Raw genomic sequence first — 23,596 nt, forward strand, 5'->3', positions numbered from 1 at the left:
GGCGCCTGTAATCCCAGCTATTCGGGAGGCTAAGGCAGGAGAATCCCTTGAACCTGGGAGGCAGAGGTTGCAGTGAGCCAAGATCATGCCACTGCACTCCAGCCTGAGCGACAAGAGCGAAACTCCGTCTCAAAAACAAAACAAAACAAAACATCAACAACAAAAAATGTGGTATCAATGATACTCCCAGGTGGGTCCCAGGTGCCTGAAAACTAGCTTCCATGGGGTGGCAGGTGGAGAGAAGGAAGGTCCCCTTAGCAAAAGCAGTCAAGCTAAAAAATAAAAATAAAAAAATTAAAACCACTCGGTTTTTGGGTTTATATTCAGGCTTGGACCTTTTGCTGACTCTTGGCCCCATAATTAGTTTTCCTCCTTGTTGGCATTGATACTGATGAAGTCAGCAACATAAAGGTGCATTCAAAAAGCAAAACAAAATTGAAAAGGAAATACCATAGAAGTTACAACATGTATCCTAAGATCTCAAAAACTTAGTCTAAAATGGTCTTGGTTAGTGTGGCTTACTGGTCACATAAACCCAAGGTTCTTTTTTCAATTTTCTCAACTGCATTTTGGGTTTAAGGCTCGACCCAGCAACTAAGACTCCAGGGTGGAGACAAATTGGCAACATTGGTAAGTCAGCTGAGAATGTGCCTCCACTGTCAGAATCTGAGGAAACATTGCATGTAAGGGAAGGATCATGAGTTTTTGGTGCCAGACAATTCTGCTTTCAAATCCTCACTCTGCTGCTTATTAGCCGTGTGACTTTGGACAAATTCTTATGTCTCCCTTATTCAGATCCTTACTCAGTGAATGAGAGGTGTTAGAGTTTAGTTAGTGGTCAAGAGCTCAGGTTCTCAGATTGGACTTGGGTTGCGGTTCTGACTTCTTCACCTAGAGCTGTGTGACCTCTAAGGCTTCAGTTTTCTCTCCTGTTAAATGGGCATGACTGTCCTCATCCCATTGGATTGTTGCTGGGCTCAATGAGATTGCATATGTAAAGTACAGGCACAGCCCCAGGCATACGAAAGGGGCACAGCAGACATTAGCTTTTATTATATATCAATAACACTTCTTTTTTTTTTTTTTTTGGACAGAGTTTTGCTCTGTCGCCCAGGCTGGAGTGCAATGGTATGATCTCAGCTCACCGCAACCTCCGCCTCCTGGGTTCAAGCGATTCTCCTGCCTCAGCCTCCCAAGTAGCTGGGATTACAGGCATACACCACCACGTGCAGCTAATTTTTGTACTTTTAGTAGAGACAGGGTTTCACCATGTTGGCCAGGCTGGTCTCGAGGTCTCGAACTCTCGACCTCAGGTGATCCGCGTGCCTCGGCCTCCCAAAGTGTTGGGATTATAGGTGTGAGCCACTGCGCCCGGCCAATAACACTTCTTATACATAACAAGTGCTCATGAAATGTAGTCCCTTCTGCCTCCTATCCACACTCTATGCCAGCATGATCACCTTTGGTTCCAGGTCACACAAAAGTCTTCTGTCCTGCTCCTCATGTTATCACTGCGTGCTCTTCCTACTTTCTCACCCAACAACTCAGACTGGCCTGTGAACTACACATCTGGAAGGAATGGACATCAATGATGATCTGCCAGCATGAGGAAACCAAAGCTCTGGGAACGGACAGTTGACCATCTAGAGTTGAGCAACCAGCAAGTTGTAGCATCCCGGCCTGTATCCAGGTTTAGCCAGCAACTCCCTCCTGCAGGCTGGGAAATCTTGAAGGAATTGTGTCATGCTACTGTTGTGAAAACAAACAAATCAAAAAAATAAATAAATAAATAAATAAAGGCTTGTTATGGAATCTAAAGATAAATAGCTGGAACCATTTATTTATTATAAAATAACTAGCCCCACATGCTAAGAGTTATTTTCAAGATTCTGAAATTAGGCAAGACTTAGTAATATATTTCCTTCATTATCAACATCAATGGAAGGTTTATTATTTTAAATTAAGTTTTGTTTTGCTTTGAAAGTACTGTCTGGCATGCCCAGAATATTTATGCCAGTAAACCCTGTGTTTCTACGCATGATGAAGAGGGTTTGTGTTAAGTATCTTTGGGAACCAACCTCCACACTGATGGGTGAGACCAGAATGAACAGGGAACTGGTCAACCTGTTCAGCAGTGGTGTTTTTTTTGTTTGTTTGTTTTTCCCCCGAGACAGTTTCGCTCGGTCACCCAGGCTGGAGCGCAATGGCACGATCTCAGCTCACTGCAACCTCCACCTCCCGAGTTCAAGCCATTCTCCTGCCTCAGCCTCCCAAGAAGCTGGGATTACAGGTGCTTGCTACCATGCCCGGGTAATTTTTGTATTTTTAGTAGAGATGGGGTTTCATCATATTGGCCAGGCTGGTCTTGAACTCCTGATCTTGTGATCCACCTGTCTCAACCTCCCAAAGTGCTGGGATTACAGGCGGGAGCCACCGTGCCTAGCCCACCAGTGTTTTTTATGGGCTCTCTAAACTTGAGTGGAGCTCAGCTTTTCAGGTAGTGTTCTGGGCTGCTCTATGACCTTGTTCTCACAGGGATGCCGTATGACCTCCAAGGTAGGCACCACCATTTCTGGAACTTGGATTCCTCATAACCTCTTCAAGATGAAGCCAGAGACATTTACACTTCTTCTCTTTCAGAACATGTTCCTTTTTTTCTTCTTCTTCTTCTTTTTTTTTTTTTTTTTTGAGATGGAGTCTTGCTCTTGTCACCCAGGCTGGAGTGCAGTGGTGCAATCTGGGCTTACTGCAACCTCTGCCTCCCGGGTTCAAGTGATTCTCCTGCCTCAACCTCCCAAGTAGCTGGGACTACAGGTACCCGCCACCACACCCAGCTAATTTTTTTGTATTTTTAGTAGATATGGGGTTTCACCATGTTGGCCAGGCTGGTCTTGAGCTCCTGATCTCAGGTGATCCACCTGCCTTGGCCTCTCAAAGTGCTGGGATTACAGGTGTGAGCCACTGTGCCCACCCTCAGAACATGTTCTTGATATTGAACTGCTCAGTGTTGGAGGGCAGCAGTGTTGGGATCTCAATTGCTGGAATTTCTGAGCAAGCAGGATGAGGACAGGGTTCTCCTGCTTCCTGCCCTCTCTGTGGGGTCTCAGGGAGGTGCCCTGTCATGGGACCTTGCAAAATTCTGCTATGAAAGGTTGGTGCTTTGTTTCCCCAAGTGAGAAATCATATATGCTCTTGATAAAATATCCAGACAGTATGAAAAGATATTTTTAAAAAATATCTAATATTCTAATATCTAACATTCTACTTCCTGGCAATAATAACTGTTAATATTTTTAATATCCTTATGGACTTTTAAAATGCATACACACACAATTTAACAAAATTGAACCTTTGCTGTTCATTCTGTTTAGTAATAATTTTTTTCTCCTATACCATGGGGGGCTTTAACATAACAATATTATTACTTTTAATGACTGCCTGGAATTTCTTTGTTCTCTTTTTTGACAGATACCCTTTTTAGGATGCTTCTAAATTTTTTGTTTTAATAAATAATGCTGTGTTGCCGCATGTTCTCACTCATAGGTGGGAATTGAACAATGAGAACTCATGGACACAGAAAGGGGAACATCACACTCCGGGGACTGTTGTGGGGTTGGGGGAGGGGGGAGGGACAGCATTAGGAGATATACCTAATGCTAAATGACGAGTTAATGGGTGCAGGAAATCAACATGGCACATGGATACATATGTAACAAACCTGCATATTGTGCACATGGACCCTAAAACCTAAAGTATAATAAAAAAAAAAAAAGGCGGGGGAGGGCAGAAGTTTCATTGACCCAAAGGGTAATAAAGTTGATTATAAAATTTTTCAAAAATAAATAAATAAATAAATAATGCTGTGTTGATGAATATTCTTCTACATACATTCTAGTAATTTTTCTTGGGTCAAAGGGCAGCACATTTAAACTTTGCATACATTGCCAAATTACCCTCTGGAATGGAAAATCACAATCATAGGATATTTTTTCTAATTACATTATAATAGGGTAAAAGAAGCAGGTGATATCCACCAACAGAGACATGAAGTTCCTTCTCCAGCCCCCTAATTCTTCATCGGAGTCTTCCTTGAACCCCATCTCCAACTGAAAATCTCTCCTGACTTGGTGGAATTGAGATTTTAAAAAAAATTATCATAACACGAGCAAAAAATGCAAACCTTCTTAACATGATGGAAAAAAACCCCAGGAAAACCCTATTAGAGTATTAAAAGAAAAACAGAAAAGGATGGGAGAGATTTTATCCAAGTGATAACTCTCTTTGCTTTGTTTTGAAATTTGGTTCTCTAAAGGCAGGACCATATCACGGCACTAACATATACGTTTAATTATTTTACATGTCCTATCTCAGAAGTTCTGGATAATATTGTAATAATCCAGCCAGCTTTACAGAATATGATTTTCTGATGTACCACAAATATTTGGCCTTATGGACCATACCAGAGAATTCCTTTGAGAATTTTGTTTCATTATTTTTAATTTTTAATTTATTTTTAGAGTCAGGGCCTTGCTCTGTTGCCCAGGCTGGTGTGCAGTGGTGCAATCACAGCTCTCTGCAGCCTTGAACTCCTGGGCTTAAGTGATCCTCCCACCTGAGCCTCCTGAGTAGCTGGGACTTACAGGTGTGCAGCCACCATGTTAATTTTAGTATTATTTTTTAGAGACAGGGTCTTGCTCTGTTGCCCAAACTGGTCTTGAAATCCTGGGCTCAAGCAATCCTCCCACCTTAGCCTCCTGAGCAACTAGGACTACACACATGCACCACTGTGACAGTTAATTTTTTTTATTTTTCGCAGAGATGGGGTTTGAACTCCTGGGCTCAAGCAATCCTTTTGTCTCAGCCTCCCAAAGCACTGGGATTACAGGTGTGAGCTACTCTACCTGGTCTTTGAGAATTTAAAAAATGATGAGAAAAATGAGAATTCCAGAAACAGAAGGATTCAATGAATAGAAAAGGAAAATAGTAATAAAAATGTTTCTTTTCTTAAAAGTGGTTAGATCTATTTTTATTGTTTGCCTGTGAGCACAGAATGTTTTCAATACTAGGAATAAAAATGGTATCTGAGATTTTGCTACCATTTTAATTTTCCCAAACCATGTGCACACAGACTCAAGAAGAATATGAAAGGACAATAGCCCAGGGTTGCTCTTCACATTTAGATAAGAAAAAAATGCCATTTATGTGATAAAGGACTTGAGACTTCCTTTTAGGGAGAAAGCCGCTGGACTTCATGGGACCTTTCAGAGCCTAAGCACACCCAGAGATAGAGGCAATACCTTTTGCTCTTCTAGAAGTGTCATGAAGAGAATGGGGAGGTGTTTCCCCACTGATGAAAGGTCCTTCAGATTGCATGGAAGGACCCCATTATAGGGCAGCTTGCTGTTCCTTGAACGCAGATACGTCTTGGGTGTAATCATGGCCCCTGAACACCAACACCCATGCTAAATACCTGATATATCAGGTGTTTAGGGCAACTGCATGAAGATGATAGTCTGTTCTTCCAATGACAGAAATGAGAGAGAAATTCTAATGTACCTTCTGTCCTTATCAGTACAGGTCTGTGGCCATTTCAATGTTTTCAATAGTTAATTCTTTGCATCTCTATGTCTGCCTTTCTTTGGTATAGGTGAGACCATCACACTCATCAGAGGCTCCCCTAGTCTTCAAGTCAGGTCATGTGGTGCTAGAAACCCACTGCCTCTTGTTACTTCTTGCCCTCACCGATGCCCCTCGATCCCTTCATCTCACCAGCCATTGCTACCTCCCCATCTGATTTCCAGGAGCAAATTCCAGAGATCAGTAGCAAGCTCGGTGAAACCTCTCCATGCCCACTTTAAGAAACATTTATTAAATTCTCACCGTTTGCCAGGCACTGTGTGGAGCTCTGGGAAATCTCTTTTTCTCAAGACAATGTGTAATTGGGGAGATAAGCATATATGCAAATAATTGTAGTGTAATTACAAGAAGTCGTGCACCAACATTTCTGGCTTTTGCCATAAGGGTGCTAGAATCCCAATGATTGTGTGTTTCAGCTTTTCCTGATTGGAAAAATGATGCTGTATGTCCCTACATAACTAGCTGTAGAGCTTGAACTACATCCTGCAGTAATAAAGAGGTCAGAGTTCAGTGACTGATCGCTTTGGTGATGTGTAATGGATGGACTTGACAAGGACAAAATCGGGTGCAGGAAGATGCGTTCAAAGCCCGTTGCACGCATCTTCTTGGAAGCTGATGTGCACCTAAGCTAGGGTATTGGTTGACAGCAGGGGAAGGGGACTTAAGATCTATTTAGGAGGTGAATCCAAGCACTCGCTGGCTGGTTAGTAGTGTGGTGGCACGAAGCAAGTGCAATGATGGGTGGAGTGTACCTGCAACCAGGTAATGCAACCGGGTATCACAACCCAGACCCTTGAGACAGAAAATATAGAAGGAACACAAATCGCGGGGAACTGAGGGACTTGCTGAAATGAAAATACCACATAGTGGTTGTATACATCAGTCAGAAACTCAGGGGCTGAGATGGAAATGGAATTACTCAACCTTTATATGTGAATGACTCCCCCATCTATGAGATTAGGTGAGCTCAGCCAAGGGAAGTATACCATAAAGAAGGGACAAGAACCTGACCCCAGAGAAGACCAGCATTTAATGGGATAGAGGAGAAAGAGGAGCCCACAGAGGAGGAGGAGAAGAAACGGCGCTCAGAAAGGTGCAGGGCTCCAGAAGGATCTAAGAGTTCTTCTCCAGGAGCAGGAAGTACCCACCATGTCAAATGAGGCAGCTATTCAGTAATACAAGGATTATGATGAAGTGCGCTAATGTCCTTAGGAAAAGGTGTAGCCCGTGGAGATAGGAGACAGCGTGGGGGTCGGGGGGAAGAGTGGCTGAGTGGGGTTCAGACGGGAAGAATGGCTGAGTAATGAGGGGGAAAAGCTGAAAGAGTGACCGGCAGTTCAGAATTTCCTGACATTTGGATGAGAAGGGGGTTGTCATCAAGAAAGGGTGGTAAAGTCAGGGAACTTATTTTTACTTTCATTTTTTTAGAGAATCAGATGGGAACTATTTGAAGAATTTTATAGGCCGAGGGGAACCAGAGGAGATTGGAAAGACGGGGAGAAAAGGAGCAATGGAAAATTTGGAGAGAGGAGGGTTGAACCAGTCCAGGAGGGCTGGGTGCAGGGTCCAGGGGGTTGTTCAGCTTCATTCTCTGATACTGGAAGTAGGAAAGGTATGGATGTGGGTGGGTTTGTAAGCAAAGGGCCAGGAGCCAAGGCAGCTCACAGCCAGAGGCCTCGGTTTCCCCCAGAAGCACGAAGCCATGGCCTTGGATGAGAGCGATGGGCCTGAGGGTGTGTTGTTCTACTCAGAGGTGGGGACATGTGGGATCTTGATTTAGAGCTTCGTTCCACTCTACTGTGGAAATGAATTTCACCTCCAGAAAACTTGGGAAGATGTGGAGTAGTACCAGAGAGAACTGGGAACAGCTCTGCGGCCACAATAGGCCAGCAGTACATGCGCTGAGACGCAGAGGAGGTGCCTGTGGTTAGCTGACCTCCCAGAGCCTCCTCCCCACGCCGTCAGCAGACCTCCCACAGCCTCCTCCCCATATGGTCAGCCGACCTCCCACAGCCTCCTCCCCACACAGTCAGCAGACCTGCCACAGCCTCCTCCCCATGCAGTCAGCTGACCTCCAAGAGCCTCTTCCCAACGTGGTCGGCCGACCTGCCAGAGCCTCCTCCCCACGGGATCAGCCAACCTCCCGCAGCCTCCTCTCCAGGCGGTCAGCCGACCAGAGCCTTCTCCCTACGCCATCAGCCGATCTCCGAGAGCCTCCTCTCCACGTGGTCAACTGACCTCCCAGAGCCTGCTCCCCAGTCAGCTGACCTCCCAGAGCCTCCCCTCCACGTGGTCAGCTGACCTCCTAAGGTGTCTTCCCCTAGTGCAGCAGAAGGAAGGTGTCTCTACCCCTGCCCCAAGGCTCGGGTATTTGTGAACAAACACATCAAAAGGCTAGAGGAGCTGAGAAATTTCGAATCCTTGCCCATACCTGTATCCTTGCCACTAAGACCCCTCCTTACAAAGTCATGGGGCAAATGGGTATAAATAATCAGGAAGTCAATGTTTTTGTTTAGTTTTGTTTGTGCTAGTCAGGCAGAGTTAAAATCATTTTCATAGCATGTTGGAATTAGAGGGTGGAAAGGATACCAAGAATGCTGCCCTCTACCCTCTTAAGGATCTGCATTGAAGGCCATTCCATGACCTCCTTTGTAATGCATTCCAGTGTCTCACAGTCCTCAAGGAATTTTCATCTTAATGTCAGACTTCAAAAGAACAATGTTGAAAAATTATATTATAGAGTTCAAATAGAAAATGAGAAAGAAAAGGATTCATTTCTTTTTTCGCTGCTTCAGAATTCTCCCTGCGCTTCCAATTGGACATGGTATTCTCCACTGCCTGGAGGCACGTCAGAAAACCATTAAGCAGTTTTGATGTGCTCAGTTAAATGTCTATTGTGTTTCTCCCCAAACGCAGCTACATTTTAGAGGCTAGCATAGTTAGCTTTCCTTCCGGGTATGCATGTCTTTGCACACAAATCTATGTAAATATGTGGTAGAGTATGTATATATCCCACATGCTAGTAAACTTTTATCTTTATAAAATTATTTGAAAACCCTAAGAAGGGCGAGTGTTACTAAAATCTAGGGCCCATAAGCAAAGTCAGTTTTGCTCATAAGGAGCTGAGATACATGAGTCAATTCTAGAGCTACATTTTTGTAATAATTGTTGAATATTGTGATTTATATGGTGGTGGTGGTTATTCTCTGTATTCTCTGCTTAAATCTAAGAAGATTCTGAAATTTATTTATGTTCACCCCACTTCTAGTCTCTTTCAACAGGCGGTATGTTTCAGACTTAGGGGGAAAATAAAAAGATTTGAGGTGGAGGCTTTTCATTTTGATGTTTCCAGTGAGGCATGCCTATTGCTCTGGTTGGTTTATCACGTTGTGAAAAACATGCATCATTTGGGAACTGTGTTATTGGTTCTTGTAGCTCAACCTCCTTTTTCTTCCCGGTTATATTAAGACTAAGAAGAATAGGTTCACTCTGGATAAATACAGAACAAGAGAAATGTATGCCCCAGAGCTGCAAAAACTCTTCAGAGAAAGTCATGTCCCCTGAACATGCCTGTAGTCCCAGCTACAGGAGAGGGGGGTGGGGGCTGGAGGATCATCTGAGCCTTGGGAGGTTGAGGCTGCAGTGAGCTGCGATCTGGCCACTGCACTCCAGCCTGGGCGAAAGAGTGAGACCCTGTCTCAAAAAAAAATACAAATAAAAATAAAATGATTTTCCATCTACTGGATTGGTAACAGGTAAAATGCTGAAAAGAGAGATGAAGACTCAAAACTCTGAGGATGATTTTGAAGGCATGATAAAAGCATATTCATTTATGGCCTTTACAAAAAATAAGAAGAAGAAGAAGAAAGTCATGTCCCCTACCGATTTGTCCAGGGTCAGAGAATATGCCAATTATTTACAGACCATTCTAAAGTTGTCTGACATGTTTAAAGTGGAAATTGCTTGCAGTTCGCTGTGATTTCTTTAGTAATCTATATGCTGCCTTCTATCTCAGCTATGGTTTGGATGTTTGTCCCCTCCAAGCCTCATGTTGAAATCTGATCTCCAGTGTTGGTGGGTGGGGGTGGGGGTTGCTAATAGCTGTTTGGGTCATGGAAATGGATCCATCATGAATGGATTAATGCCCTGCCTTGTGAGTGAGCTCTCTTTCCTGTATAGCTGGCTACTAAAAGAGCCTGGCACAGCCCTCTGCCCCATTTTTCTCTTGATTCCTCTCTCTCCATATGATCTCTGCACATGCCAGCTCTCCTTCATTTTCCACCACGAATGGAAGCAGCCTGAGGCCCTCACCAGATGCCCAGTCTTGCACTTTTCCAAGCAACAGAATTGTGAGTGAAATAAACCTTTTCTTTTTGTAAGTTATCGAGATTCAGGTATTCCTTTATAGCAATACAGATGGACTAAGACAATCCCTAATTATTAAAACAACGAATTAGGGATCTAGCTTTCTAACTGCATTTGTAACCAGTCAAATGTGACAGAATTCTTGGGCTTCCTAGTGGTTAAAATAATCTGTTATAAAATTGTTATTTGCTTGGTTCTCCAAGGACTCACTGCTAGGCCATGTCCTACCCAGTTCGTTTGTTCAGCATTCAGTGAACATAGTTTCTCCAGGTGGTTTGAAGATTCCATATGAACTAAGTCCAACAATCCAATCAGGGGTACCAAGCCAGCTTCAGAGTCAACCATTCATTCATTCGATGCGTATGTCTTAAGCACCTGTTATGTATTATTGGGAGCAAAACAAAGGCATTTTCTCCTTGGGTTAATCTCGCCTTTCATCTCCATATTTTCAAGGTTGAAATTAACATACATTCAGCTCTCATTTTCTGAGTACCAACTCTGTGAGTTGAGTGGTGTGCTGTGAAGCAGTAGGCATGCCAAAATTAGTCATGCCCCTTACCCTCAAGGAGCATACATTTATAAAGAGCTCCCTAACTTCCCAATAATTTTATGTCAGTATCTTTTTAGAAGAAAAAAAATAATTCATTGTGATCTACTTGGTGGCCAAGTAATTTTGTTTTATCTTTTCAGCTTCATACCTTGTAACACATCTCTGAGTGGAGAAAGTTCTTATGGGAATTCAGTGATTTAATTTTTGGTTTGGACTAGCAAGAATACACATCTGATGATTAAGTTTGTATTTGGGACTAAAATATTCATTTTGAAGACAGTACATAAATGACTTGTTATTAGATTAAACTGATTCTAATTAGATCAGCCATCTCTTGACATAAAGACGACAAATCTATTTTCTTTAAAATGTGGCAATTTCTAAGAAACTGGCCCCATAATTCTAAATTAAAAGCAGGTTTCCACAAGTTGGATTCATGCCTATTTAGCCTTTGGTATTATATTTGGTCTGTTTAGTTAGTTAAATAATGGTAACAAAAGAAGACAGAATAGATGACGTTAAATAATGGGAAATTTCAGATAGTAATTATGGTATTAGGTTGGGCCAGAAGGTGAGGGTTGTAAGTAATAAGATACCTGCTTTTTAGACAAAGTGCTATGTTTCTATTTGGCATGGCCCTTCTTGGATAAACTGTATGTTTTATCCCATTCACATAAGCAAGAGAAAGTGAACTGTGAGGATAATGTTGGGTGAGATGTTTATGGGTTCTAAGATACCTTGTATGAAGTTGCTTAACTTCTTGTTTTAAGTGAAGGTGTTAAAATTCCTGTAAAATAAAATATTACACTAAGTGACCCAGGTATGAGGAGGTACAAAAGGCTTGGAAGTTTACTTTCTATGAGTCCAGTGCAGGAGTAATCTATTTGATTATTAATTGGACACCTTGGATGAAAAAAAAAATCACAGAAAAGAACCTACAGGCAAATGAGTCCTAGGAACTTTTTATTTTATTTGAAAGACATAGATAATGGAACTCTGTTGGCTGTGCTAGAAGGAGCTGCTTCCAATGGTGAGTGAAATGATAACTCACAGGAGAGCTCTTTCATGCCCCAAACTTCAACATAGGAAGGTTGAAGAAAAGAGAGAAATATGCAAGACAGAGATGAATTCTACTCAAAATTTTCTAGTTGAGTGATATTTTCTAGCCCATCTCTAAACATCATCTTCCCTAACCCTTTACTTCAACTGAAAGGCTCAAGCTAAAGAGGCATTGGTGAGTTTTATGCGAGATTATTCTATATTCTAAGTCATCAAATGATCCTTTGATAATTTAGATCTCTGGGTCAGTTAATTACCCTCATCACAAAGTTTTCATCCATAGTGATATATAACACAGCATCAATTTCCTGACTAGGTGCCATTATTTACTTATTCTTAATACAGATAACTTATTATGTACTAAAAATTGGGTTAAAGTCTTTATACAAATGTTCTTATTTAATCTTTAAACATTAAGCCCATGAAGTATGGGCTCCCCAATTTTACTATTACTCCCCGGTTTTAGAAATGAGGAAATGGGCTTAAAAAGGTGAAATCATTTGTCCAAGTTTACAGACTGGGTAGGAAAAGAAATTAGGTTAAAATAAGAACAAACTGACTCCAAGAACCCACACTCATGAATTTCTCCATCTAATGTCTCCAGAATGCTCCCAAAGTTGGATTTCAAATAATCTCATTCATCATTTGGGAGAAGCCAGTAAGGTAGCTCAAAAAAAGTAACTGAGGGATGAAGCAGTAAAATGTTCATGAGCTTACACCCAGCTTGAGGCAGTGCTGAATCTGAAATGCAAATCTCTTATGGGTATTTATTGGTTTATCTCCTGCAGCTGCATTTTGCTGAACTGAGCTTATACAGTCTTGGTCTGTATATCGTGAATCAAAGCTGATATCACAACTGGATATGAATCAAAGAAGTGCCTCTTTGCCTACAGTTGCTTCTCTGGTTTTTTCAGAGAAGATCAGACCAATTTTCTTCCTGCCCCTGCTGCCTTCTCAGGACAGTGGTCCTTTACAGATGAGTTTGTGGATGTCTTTATCTAAAAGGCATTCCCCCTTGGTCCCACACCCTCCTAGCCATACTCTACCCAGCTGGCAAGCTCCCTTGCATATGTCGTCTGTCCCACAAAGAATTTCCTGATTGACTTCCCCTCCCCATTTAGCTACTTCCTATCACAATCAGGTAAAATGATTTCTATTTTTTCTGGAGTTTTGTAACATCTTTCCTGTCACTTTCTGTGCCTCCTCTCCCTGTGATCTTAGAATTATCTAGACACAGATCTCTCTCCTGTACTTCTATGGTAACCTTCTTGAAGACAGGATTTGTGTGTCAGTCATCATAGAATCTCCCGTAGTGCCTGGTCCATTTACCTTCACTTTCACAATAGGGGCAGTCAATATTTCATCAAAGAGTGAATGCACAGAGTGAAGGAAGAGCAGCTCACACTCTGCATCTCACTCTCTCTTCCTTGGTGGCCATTTCCCCATGACATTGTGTTTCAGAAGTCATTTGAAATCTTGGTGCCTAATTAGGTAAAGTGGCTTCCTCTAATGTGTTAGGTTACATATTTGCCATGAATTCCTGGAAACAGAGTCCTTCCTTAGTATGGCACAGTGTCCTTTCTTAGTGAGACCTCCCCAGCCTGTATCCCAAAGAACTCCTGCCCAACAGTATGAATAACGTTTTTGTTTAAGTAGCTTTAACTTCAGAAGTCAAAAATTATCTTGGTGGCCAAATAGCTCATTAACCAAAACAAATAAGACCAAAGACTAGCCCTGGTCTCATCTTATTTGAGGTATAGAAATATCTTGTTTGGGGACCATTTTTCCTCAGTTAGGAGCAGAAAACTCTCATTTTCCTTCTTTGCTTTGAAGGAAGAAGCCTGTCATCTTTTTTAATCGAGAAAAATATATTTTTCCATACAAAACATGAATTAGCTTTGCTTTTGGGCCCTAAATGCCAAATATCACTCCCCCCCATAGCTCCCCCAGCCTCCATTAATAAATCAGTTACATACGTCTTTTGCTGAAGCAGAAAATACTCAATCCAATTGAGCTGGCTGGTCTTGCCGTTGGGATGTTAGAGCCAACTAGGGTGATACACACCAGGTGAACTCATAAACTTGACTTGATTTGGAGTCGTTCCTCCACTACATTGGCATGAAACTTGCTCCTTCTTGCCATGTACTTCCCACTGCATGCGGCTGAGGAGTTTACAAGTGGCTGATTATTACACACACAAAAAATCAAATAAGGCAACAGGGGAAAAAAAGAGAGATCTTTCTTCTCCAGGAATTTCAGGTTGAAGCCAACATCCTAATCACTGTGATCCTGCAAAATCCAATGGCATTTTCCACAGGATTGAGATTTTGAACTCAGTATGTTGGACAAATTTTTATTTATTTATTTATTTATTTATTTATTTATTTACTGGGACAGGATCTTGCTCTGTTGCCCAGGCTGGAGTGCAATGGCATGATCTTAGCTCACTGCAGCCTCTACTTCCAAGAATCAGGCAGTCCTCCCACTTCAGCCTCCCAAGTAGGTGGGACTACAGATGCACACCACTACTCCCAGCCAAGTTCTTTTAATTTTTTGTAGAGACAGGGCTTCACTATGTTGCCCAGGCTGGTCTTGAACTCCCAGCCTCAAATGATCCTCCCACCCTGGCCTCCCGAAGGGCTGGGATAACAGATATGAGCCACCATGCCCAGTCTTGGATGGATTTTAAGTCCACAGCATCCTCCTGGTCTGCATATCCCCAGCTGCTGGAGCAATTCTCAATTTTCTCCTGGGTTTTCCGAGCAATTGTATAGTGTAGTAATTACAGCCATCTTGCTTCCATCACTTTGGAGGCAGGTTTTCAGCCTCGTGTATGTTCATTTAGCCATTCATTCCATCAGAAATACTTGCTGAGATCACAGACTGTGAAAAGTGTTGCAGGTGCTACAGACATGAGGATCTTACTGTCATTGGGGTTATTTTATAGAAGGAGAAGATATAAATAAATAAATGACTGCAAGTCAACAAAATGAATGCTATTAATTCATCTTCATAAGTAATATAAACATAAAATAGACCAGGGTTACTTGGGTGTGACTTGTGGTGGGGGAGAATTCGATTGTCAGAGAAAGCCTTTTAAAGAGATATTTTCAGAGCTGAGAACATGTGAGGAGAGAGAGGGCATGAGCTGTTGCTGGGAATGGATTTTAGAAAGATAAGAATGGAAGCTGGAGAATAGCTAGGACACTTCTTGGAGTGGTCAGGCAAGGGAAGATGGTGGCTGGGTTGAAGGGGAAGAGGTGGAGATGATTGACAGAAGCAAAGTAAGAAAGAATGAGTTTTTAAAAATTTCCTAAGGTATTACTGCAAGGAGTTGAAAGTGCCAAATGATTTAAAACTAATTTTCATGATGGATCTTCATCTCTAACACAATATTGAATCCGTTCCTAATTTTTCAAGTTTAGTGGACCAAATCACAACCAGAAAAATCTTTTATTGTAGACTTTTTGAAACACCATTCTCCACCCACCAATCCTGCATGTCCATGCAGATCACCTTCTCAGAGAGCAGGGTACCTGAAGGACCAGGGAAAACAGACCCTGAGTGAGAAAAGCTGATCTCAAAAATATGACACTGTAGATTCTATATCTGTAATACTCTCAAAGTGACATAATTATCGATATAGAGAACAGATCGGTGGCAGCCAGGGATTCAGCAACCAGATGGGAGGGTGTGACTGTAAAGGGACAGAAGGAGAGAGTTTTTTTTTTTTTTTAATCAGGGTGGAATGGCTCTATATCCAATTGTGGTGATGGTTACCTGGATCTATAAATACGCATGTGATACAATGTGATGTCACTACACACCCACACACACACATGCAATTAGTGCACGTAAAAACTGGTGAAATCCACGCAAGGTGGTTTTTCTGTTTTGTTTTGGGTTTTAAGACAGAGTCTCTCTCGATAGTGCGATCATGGCTCACTGCAGCCTCGACTTCCTGGGCTCAAGCAATCCTTCCACCTCAGCCTCCCGAGTAGCTGGAACTACAGGTGTGCTACACTACACCCGGCTGATTTTTGTGGAGATGAGGTTTCACCATGTTGCCCAGGTGATTCTCCTGCCTAGGCCTTTCAAAGTGCTGGGATTACAGGCATGAGCCATGGTGCCTTGCCCCACACAGGTTTTAATAGTGAAGTATGATTATTTTGCAACTTTATGTGAGCCCAGAAGTATTTTTCTTAATTCAGAATACGAAAGTATAAAATGAAAATGAACGAATAATCCATTAACTGTTTAAAAAATACAGTTTTACATCATCTTCCTTAATTGTTAAACTTTGGTATGTATAAAAGAGCCATTTTTAAAATGCAGTTTGGGGCTTAAATTTTTCTCATTGTATAAGAATATCTGGGCATCCTTATTGGCGGCTGGAAAATGAGAGCCAGTGTAAAGTTGAAATACTCTACCAAGTTTCAAAAGCAAAATTATAAAATTCTTTTTTAACAGCAAAAAAAAGGCATATTTAATCAAGACTAGGCAAATTTGTAAGGACAGAAAGTAGATTAGCGGTTACCAGGGGTTGGGGGAGGGGGAAATAGGGAGTTATTTCTTAATGGATACAGAATTTCTGTTTGGAGTGATAAAAACCTTTTGGAAATAGATTGTGGTGTTAGCTGCATAGCATCTGAATGTAATTAATGCCACTGAATTGAACATTTAAAAATAATTAAAATGGCAAAATGTACATCACATGTATTTTACACAATAAAAAGAAGGTGCTCTCTCAATAAAAAGCGCACTTACTTTGAACTATGAGTATGTTTTAGTATGCTTCACATGAAATGGGGTATAGGTTCAAAAGTCAGGATACCTAGACCTACACAGGTATGAAAACAATCTGGAATAAAAATACATTTCTGAGAATGGGTGGAATTACCTAGGGAGGGAAGGAAGGGGGGACCACAGAGAAGGCAGTTTGAATCTGTAGTCCATCAGCATTTAGAATTTGACCTGGAGTAGTCAGCAAAGGAGGGCAGGAAAGAAGAGCCAGCGAGTCAGAAGAAAGCCAGAAGCACCAGTGTCCCAGAATCTGGGAGCATGGGTGTTTCAGGAGGGCTTGAGTGACTGAGGACCTTGAATGAGATGGGAGGCTGGAGAGCAGTGAGCAGAAGGAGTGATCCACTGAATGTGGCAGCAGAGAGGACCTCAGTGAGGTGCCTGGAGCCATCTCTGTACTATTATGGTGGGAAAAACCTGTGAGGGGCTGAACAGTACCCAGAATTGGGGCAACAAGGCAGTCCATCATGGGCAAGCTTTTAGAAACGGGGAGGCAAGGCGGGTATATTAGTCCATTCTCACACTGCTATAAAGAAATACCTGAGACTGGGTAATATATAAAGAAAAGAAGTTTAATTGGCTCATGGTTCTGCAGGCTGCATAGGAAGCATAGCGGTTTCTGCTCGGCTTCTGGTGAGGCCTCTGGAAACTTGCAATCATGGCATAAGATGAAGAAGAAGTCAACATTGCACATGGCTGGAGCAGGAGGAAGACAGGGGGAGGTGCTACACACTTTTAAACAACCAGATCTCATGAGAACTCATTCACTATCACGAGAACACCACCAAAAGAGGAAATCCGCCCGCATGATCCAGTCAACGCCCACCAACATTAGAGATTACAACAGGACATGAGATTTGGGCGGGGACACAGATCCAAACCATATCAACAGGGATGGGGAAATATGGGTCTAGGAAGGTGGTTTGTTTTAAGGTGAAAGATACCGGAACATGTGTGTAACCTCCTGGGACCAGTAGCCGGGGAAGAATAGAGATCATGATGAGCCGCAGCACTGCATCCTCCTGCCCGAAGATAACTGGAGTCACCCTGTCACCTGCTGCCTCTCCTCCTGGGTGCTGTGCATCAGCACTATCCTGAGCTTCAGCTTTTCATTAAAACTTGCAACCTTTTGTCCCCTTCCCAGTCCCAGGGACTCCAATTCCTTCAGGATAGTCGACATTCTTTCCCCCTTAAAAGCCACAAGCTCCATTTTCTTCCTTCCAAAGGTGTTGGACTTTGGAAACAAGGGCTTGTTCATTGTCCTCTGCGTATAGAAAAACACTGACCCTCTAGAACCCAAAGCTCTGGATACATTTTTGGTACATGGAGAGAAATTCCCTTTCCTTCTGAGGCAAAGATCCCACAGCTGACCATGGAAGTCACAGTTAAACATTCCATCAGTTTATTCTCTCCCATTAATTTTAAATAACTCCCAGGCCACCTTTTTGTAATTAGCTTTGTAACTGACGTACATAGTGTTATTTAATATGTTGTAAGCATTTTCCCACGTCACTAAGTCTTCTTTTACTAAATAGTCATTAATGGTTACACATTATTTTATGTTTTGGACATACCATAATTTGTTTTACCAATATCATATTGTCAGATATTTAGTTTCAAGTAAATTTTCAAAATTTTCGCTACGCTAAATGATATTACAGTGTTCATTAATTTGTTGGTGTATATCTGACCATGCCCTTAGGACAATTTCCCAGAAGTAGAATTTTGGGATTAGAGGATAAGAATATTTCAAGTATTCAAGACAAAATTGTCAATAGAAGATAAATTGTTAATTTATATGGTTAATTTAGTTGGGTACTTCTGTTTTGTCCATTCTGGTAATGCCTTCCCTGAGTTTTCAGCCTGGGCTCTTTGATCAGGAAGAGGAACATTTGCAAAGTAAAAAATACCCTGTGGCTTTGGGTTTCCAGCCAGACTTGAACTTGGTTAAGAGTGTGGCCATCCTTTCTCTCAATGAAAAGGAAAGACAGATGATGAGACTTCTTGAATAACACTAATTTTTCTTACTAAACAGTAGGATGAGGTAAGTGGACACAAAACAGAAACATATAAACAATATTTTCTTGGAAATACTCAGGGTTTATAAAATGAAAGGAAATGTATTTGGAAAGGTGTCTTGAGGATGCATGGGGGTAAAAACGATTTGAGAGGGTCTGAGAAATTATCTGGAGGTGCACAGCATGAAGCAACACATCAAAAGTGTTCAAGACACATCTTTGGGTCTGGAATTGCAAGTAAGAGAATAAATGACAAACTGCTGACAAGTTTACTGAATCTCCCCTGTGACTCCTACTGGGCTAAACAGGCAAGTGAGCAGAGACCCCTGGCATAGAGCTGGAACGCATCACACAGGGCAGCTGCGAGGGGAGTCCAGAGAGCAGGAAAGGGGGATGATTCCGAATTTAGAATATGGCATCGAGCACCGTACTCCCTAAATGCCAACTGCTTTCTCTTCTCCATTCGGTATAATCATAACACCACTGGCTACAATGAAGAAACCTGGTAGAAATTCTGAACCTTACGAGCCAATATCCTGAAAAATCAGTCTACAGTAAAGGGAGGTTGGATTTATTCTTTGTGTCACTTTCCCATTAGTTTCTTCTGACCTGCCCCATTCCAGAGAACATCACTGACCTACAATGAGTAGTGGGCTTCATTGGCTGTTTCGACTGGACCCTTCAGAGCTGGCTCAACCAGAAAATGGTTTTTGTTATTAAACAGTTTCATGGAGTTGGAAACGCGAAACAAAATACAGCAAAAGAAACTCTTCCTCACCCCACCCCCCATATACACCAATTTTAACTCAGTTATTTTTCAGAAGCCTCAGAAAATTCCAGCAAGCAAAGACACCAAACAGAATGTTTGAAGTGAGACTTCTTGAGTCAGATTTATTCTGATAATTAAGTTAATTCTACATGGTGCTTAGAATGATCCTGGCTTATGGAAATTGTTGACTATGATGCCAGCTCCATTAGGGCAGGGGCCTTGATGTTTAATGAACAACAGCAGTGCCTGGTACATGGTATGTGATTCATAAATATTTGCTGGTGACTTTTATTATTGTAGTTGTGAGATCTGAGTAGCATGCATGACACTAGTATTAATAGTAGCAAATATTTATTGAGTGCTTACTATGCACAAGACACCATGCCAAGAGCTTTATATTTCTTATTTCCTTTAGTCCTTATCATAACCCTATGAGATAGTTACTGCTGTTTTACCTCTTTGACGAAAGGTGATACTGATAGCAGGAGAGATTAAGTAACTTCCCCAGATCTACACAGCTAGAAAGTTAATAGCCTGGATTAAAAGCTGGGTAGTCTGGCCCCAGGGCCATATTAGTAAAATAACGAAATATGTTCTCTTGCCAAAACCACTATGTGAAAAATTAAGATGTTACACAAGCCCCAATTTATGGGGTGTCTTGAAGAAATAACATGTAAGTTAGGAAGACATTGGTCATCTGTCTCTCCAGCTGGTGGGGTGGTGTAGATCACCTGACCTTTTCTAGCAAACAGACAATTGCCAAGCCTCCTGCATTTGTGCAGAGACCCTGTCGATTAAGCTGAGCTTCCTCTCCTATATTTATTTATTTTTTTTATTTTTATTTTTTTTTTTTGAGATGGAGTCTCGCTGTCGCCCAGGCTGGAGTGCAGTGGCGCGATCTCAGCTCACTGCAGGCTCTGCCCCCTGGGGTTCACGCTATTCTCCTGCCTCAGCCTCCCGAGTAGCTGGGACTACAGGCGCCCGCAACCTCGCCCAGCTAATTTTTTTTTGTACTTTTAGTAGAGACGAGGTTTCACCGTGTTAGCCAGGATGGTCTCGATCTCCTGACCTTGTGATCTGCCCGCCTCGGCCTCCCAAAGTGCTGGGATTACAGGCGTGAGCCACCGCGCCCGGCCTCTCTCCTATATTTAAAAAATTATTTTTGCATGTTTTCTTTCCCTGTCTGACTCTCCGCACACACATAGGTATAGTTTTATATATAGTTATGTATGTGCCTATACACATACATGTATATTACATATATATCTCTGCTTTACCCTTTGAAAGCAAGTTGCAGATGTTATAACACTTCATTCCTAAATACTTTAGGATGTATCTCCTAAGAATAAGGACATTCTCCTACATAATCACAATGCTATCATTACCTCAAGAAATTTAACACTGAATGAAGACTATTATTTAATCTATAGTTTATACCTTTAGCTTTAAAAAAAAATCCAGGATCATAGATCAAAGACTGAAGATCTTAGATTACATTTATTTGTCATGTTCCTTTATTTTTCTTTAACCCAGAAAATTCCCTTGCATTTATTTTTCTTTCTGGTGTATTAGTCCATTTTCACACTGCTATAAAGAAATACCTGAAAAAAAAAAGAAATACATGAAACTGGGTAATTTATAAAGGAAAGAAGTTTAATTGGCTCATCGTTATGCAGGCTTAACAGGAAGCATGGCTAGGAGGTCTCAGGAAACTTACAATCACGGCGGAAGGTCAAGGGGAAGCAAGCATGTCTTACATGGCGACAGGCAAGAGGAAGTGAAGCAAGAACTTCCAAAAACTTATAAGACCATCAGGTCTCATGAGAATTCACTCATTAGGGGGAAACTGCCCCTATTATCCAATTACCTCCCTCCCTTGACACATGAGGATTATTACAATTTGAGAGATTTGGGTGGGGACACACAGCCAAACCATATCACACAGCATAGGCAATTTTAAAGAATCCAGGCCAGCTGGTTTATAGAATGTGACATACAATTTGGAAATGTCTGATTTATTCCTCTTAGTTAGATTCAGCTTATGTATTTGTGGGGAAGAACCACACGTAGGTAATACTGAGTCCTTCCCAGTGTATCACATCAGAAACTACATGCCATGTGTTCCATGATTAGAAATGCCAGCCTGGTCAACAGAGCACAACCCTATCTCAAAAAAATAAAAAATATTCAATTTGATTACTTATCCAATGGATTTCTCCACTGTGAAGGCACCTTTTCCTCTCTGTAAATAATTACTAATCAGAGGAATAGCATGTGAAAACCTTGTGACTCTCTGCTTTTCAACAACGTTCATCCAGTGGTTTTACTACCCATCGGTGATCGCTGCCTATGTCAATGATTGCATTTGTAACTGTAAAACGCCCCGCTTGCATTTGACTTTTTAAGAGAAGGATTATTTGGGAATGAAGCTCCCATGTATCTAGGCCCTTTTTTTTTTTTTTAGACGGAGTCTCGCTCTGTTGCCCAGGCTGGAGTGCAGTAGCAGGATCTTGGCTCACTGCAAGCTCCGCCTCCCGGGTTCACGACATTCTCCTCCCAGGCCCTTTTTAAATCCTTGCTTAGGCATCCTACTCCTTGTGTCTCTGTTGAGAAATAGAGCAAAATCTTTTAAAAAATTTACTAGGATCTCAAACCATTTTCACATTCAGCAGTTTTGTAACCAAACAAATGAACTCCAGAGTTTCAGGCCATGGCCAAGAAGACACCATGGTATTTTCAGTAGAGAAACACTTCCTTGTGTATCTATAAAGTTTTCAAAATTATCTGTGGGATATTTGACATAAGAAGGCACTAGTGAGCGACCAAAGAAGGCAACTGCTCTAACATAAATAGACCATTACTCTAACTCATCTTTTCAGTCCCTTTGGAGTTTAATGTTAACAACTACAGATAAGGTAAAAACTAGTCAGAAATTAACATGCAGTCATTGAGTAGAATACATTCATTCTCTTTCCATTCATTTACTCAGTCTTAACACAAACGCGGTTTCAGGTGCAGGCTTGCTCTTCGTTACTGATGGCTGAGATGAAAGACTGAAGGTGAGAATGCCGACTTTATCTCAGGTTACAGATGTCAGAGGGAAGCCAGGCGGGGTGGCACATGCCTGTAATCCCAGCTACTCCGGAGGCTGAGGCAGAGGATCACTTGAACCCAGCAGTGAGCTATGATTGCACCACTGCACTCCAGCCTGGGCAACAGAGCAAGATCTTGACTCAAAAATATAAAAAATAAAGAAATAAATGTAAGAGTGTTAGCAAGCTTAAGATTTTTGGTTAAAAATTACAAATCTTCAAAGAAATTTAGAGCTATTATCCTACAAGATTAGATTTATCCCTGAGGAGCAGGCAGCAATCTCTGAGGAGGTTGAGCTCCTGGAATTCCATCTTCAGTCCATTTCTTTTTAGACTTTATTTTTTTAACCAACTGACCTTCTTCTGCATCATTTTAAGAAAAATAGTCAAGGTCTAGGAAGTTTTAGGAAGAAAATGTCTAGTTGGATGTCATTCCCCTCTTCTCATCATTCTCAAATTCTGTAATTTCATTTATTTCATTCAATTCATCATTTTTTAACGTGACAGTCGCCAGGTTTGGGGCTGTGAATCCAGATACAGCAAGAAGAAAAGTAAAGGCTATTCAAGCAAAAACTGATGGCAGTGGTTTCTGCCTTCTGGGGAAATAGCCAGATTCTAATTGGGAACAGATGATTCTTGGATTTAGAGGAGCATCTTGATGAGGCTTGATGGACCCTCTTGGGTAAGAAGGGTGAGTGCCCACCTTCGTCCCAGCTCACTCACAGTGAGCCTGACTCCAGAGCTGCCTCCACCCAAAGCAGCTGCCCCTGGGAAAGGGGCTAAGCCACAGCACTGCAGCCCTGTGAGTTCTTATTGCCCAGATATCTCCAGTGTTCTCTGCTATCCGAGTGAGAAGTGCCTTGAATATCTATGGAGAAGCAGGGGTTGTTGGTTTTTTAAAATTTTCTTACTGAGAAGAAAAAATAACAATATCCTAGCAAGCCCCTTGCTGAGATTGGAGGTTCAGAAGCCCTAGATAACTTAATAGCTAAGTCTCACTGCAGAGACCCTGGGCACTGGAAAGAAATAGGCACCCTAAACAGCTATGGCTTTGAGTGACTTTGCCACTGCAGCTGTCACAGAAAGTCCCAGTAAGACTGAAGATTTAACAGACATAGGGACTTTCTCAAGCTCCAATGTGTATAGTCATCAGTTTCAGAATATTAATGAGAAATTGATACATATATACACACATCTATAGATACATATGTGTATGTCTATATTATACACATGATATACACTACACCTTAATACACGTGTATATGTTTAATTACATGAATAAATGTGCACAAAATTTATCAATACA

The sequence above is a fragment of the Nomascus leucogenys genome, chromosome 18 (assembly GCF_006542625.1).
Source record: "Nomascus leucogenys isolate Asia chromosome 18, Asia_NLE_v1, whole genome shotgun sequence".
Taxonomy (NCBI): domain Eukaryota; kingdom Metazoa; phylum Chordata; class Mammalia; order Primates; family Hylobatidae; genus Nomascus; species Nomascus leucogenys.